Below are 2,906 nucleotides of genomic sequence, written 5' to 3'. Positions count from 1 at the left end.
TCCAGAAGAGGGCATCAGATTTTGATACAGATGGTTATGAGCCACCATGTGGTTGCTGGGATTTGAACTCCAGACCTTCGGAAGAGCAGTTGGGTGCTCTTACCCACTGAGCCATCTCACCAGCCCTCAGCTTTATTTCTTAAAACACTATTATTTATTTTTAAAAATGTTGTATTTGTTTTATTTGCATTGGTGTTTAGCCTGCTTGTATGTCTGTGTGACAGTGTTGGACCTTCTGGAAATGGAATTATAGAATGTCATGAGCTGCCATGTGGATACTGGGAATTGAACCTGGGTCCTCTGGAAGATTAGCCGATGCTCATAACTACCGAGTCATCTCTCCAATACCTATTATTTTATGTTTATGGATGTTTTTGTCTGCTTGTATATGTGTTGTGCACCATGTGGGTGCCCGATGCCCACTGAGGTCAGAGAGGACGTCAGGCCCCCTGGAAGTGCAGCTGTAGATGGTTATGATACTGGGAATTGAACCTTTAGTCCTGGCACTGGAAAGGCAGAGGCAGGTGGATGTGTCTCTGTGAGTTCAAGGCCAGCCTGGTCTACAGAGTAAGTTCCAGAGTTCCAGAACATCCGGGGATACACAGAGAAACCCTGTCTCAAAACAAAACAAAACAAAACAAAACAAAACAAAACAAAACAGCCGGGCCTGGTGGCGCACACCTTTAATCCCAGCATTTGGGAGGCAGAGGCAGGCAGATTTCTGAGTTTGAGGCCAGCCTGGTCTACAAAGTGAGCTTCAGGACAGCCAGGGCTACACATAGAAACCCTGTCTCAAAAAACCAAACCAAACCAAACCAAACCAAATCAACCAACCAACCAACAAAACAAACAAACAAACAAAAAACACAAAAAACAAACCTTGCATGTTGAGGCTAGAGAGATGGCTCAGTGATTAAGAGACGTAGCTGTTCTGCCTGAGGATCTGGGTTCGGTTCCCAGTTCCAAAATGGATGCTCACAACTGTGAATAAATCCAGTTCTAACCACCTCTTCTGGCCTCTCCGGGAACTATACATATGTGGTGCACAGACATACATACCGGCAAAACACCCATACACATAGAATATAAATATAATAAAATTAGACATGAAAAAAAAAACGATAAGGACAATAAGAAAACCCTTTGTTGGGTGGATCTGGCTGCCCTGGGTTCTGGTTCTGATTTACAAGGACTAGCTGGAGTGGGCTGTGGGCTTCCTTCACTGAGGGAGGTGGTAAGTGCGCAGTTAGCAGTTAGCAAGGCCCTAACCAGGTCTTGCGAGCAGGAGCTGGCATGCCATCTCCCTCTGCTCCCATGTCCCTCTGCCCCCTGCCCCTCCATCCGATATTTCTTACAGCCTCTTCTTTACTTTCACTTTCTATTCTGCTCGCACGACTTGTGTGACTTTTTTTTTTTTTTTTTTTTTTTAGATTTTTTCGAGACAGGGTTTCTCTGTATAGCCCTGGCTGTCCTGGAACTCACTTTGTAGACCAGGCTGGCCTCAAACTCAGAAATCCGCCTGCCTCTGCCTCCCGACTTGTGTGACTTTTAAGTGTTTTTAATACCCAGCTGCCTTTGGAAGGCTACCATGCTCCATGGTACACCGTCTCTCCCCCCTCTTCCCCCACATCCTTCTTTGCCCTCCAGCTGTCCTCACCTTTTCTCTCCTTTGGGGCCAGTGGCTGCAGAGACATCTCTATGTCAGACTTCTGTGATCTGCCAGGCTAGCCCTTCAGTGCGCGCTCCCCAGCCCCCTCTTTACCCTCTCTCTTTTCCAGGAGAATAGAGCTGGCACCCTGGGCCACTAAGCTAGTCAAGGCTATCCAGACTTGATAAATGGGGTCCTCAAGGAAAACCACCAACTCTTCTCGATGTTTCTCTAGGATCTTATCCTTAGGATTTGCAGTACACACTTAGTATTTCTTTAGGGAATGTATAGAAAAAAAGGGGGAGGGGAAGCAGGAAAGGAAGCAGGAATTCAAATACCACTTATCCCGCGTGAGGGAGGGAGCAGAGACCCAAGCTATGGAGCAGCCGGGAGCCAGGCTTCCTGTGGTGGGGAGCTCAGGCCTCGAGTCTCAGGTCTAGTTCCTCAGGCTTGGGCTCCACCCTGGCTGCGAAGGCCCCAGACCACCTCGCCCCACCCTGAGAACTCGACCTCTAGTTCAGCCACATGAAGGTAACCAGCGTCTGGTGGCTTATGGGACAGACTTGTCGGGGACTTCCTGCCTTTGATGCATGCAATTCCCATGCTATGTGCGCTGGGCTGGGCCTCTGAAGACGAGAGGACCCTTAGACATCCTGAGTGTCTCGCTGCTGAGACTCTTGAGGTTTGTGGTTAGAGGCGCTGCTGCGAACACCGTGTTCACAGAGAATGTGCCCGCTGGGCTGCAAAAAGCTGACAAAGTCAAGTTGACCAAGAAGGTCTGAAAGGCCCTTGAATTTGCTGCTTTTAGCAGAGATTGAGTGAAGGGCAATGGGCGTGGTGGGGGAGGGAGAAGGGAGGTTGCCCCATCACAGAGAACTGACCACAGATGGACTCCTTCTGCTGGGCAAGTCTGTCCTTCACTCCATCTCTCCCAAATGCCACAGATTTCTCCAGCACTCACTGTTACTGAGGCCTGAGACACGGCACTGCATTGAGTGTTTTCACCGATGGAGAAGACACCGAGGGTCAATGAAGCTCAAGTGACTGTCCCAAGAATGCACAGAGATAGCATTGGAACATGACAGAGCCGACCCCCCTCTTCTTTGCCTTCTTGAAGGACTTCAACAAAGCCTGGAGACATGGAGCAAAAATGGGAGAGAGAGAGAGAGAGAGAGAGAGAGAGAGAGAGAGAGAGAGAGAGAGAGAGAGAGAGAGAAAGAGAAAGGGCGACATTTTGTGGGTGTTAGTGCTCTCTTTC

This window comes from Mus pahari, chromosome 14 (assembly GCF_900095145.1).
Source record: "Mus pahari chromosome 14, PAHARI_EIJ_v1.1, whole genome shotgun sequence".
Taxonomy (NCBI): domain Eukaryota; kingdom Metazoa; phylum Chordata; class Mammalia; order Rodentia; family Muridae; genus Mus; species Mus pahari.
The sequence above is the reverse complement of the archived record's forward strand: the minus strand, read 5'-3'. Positions refer to the sequence as shown.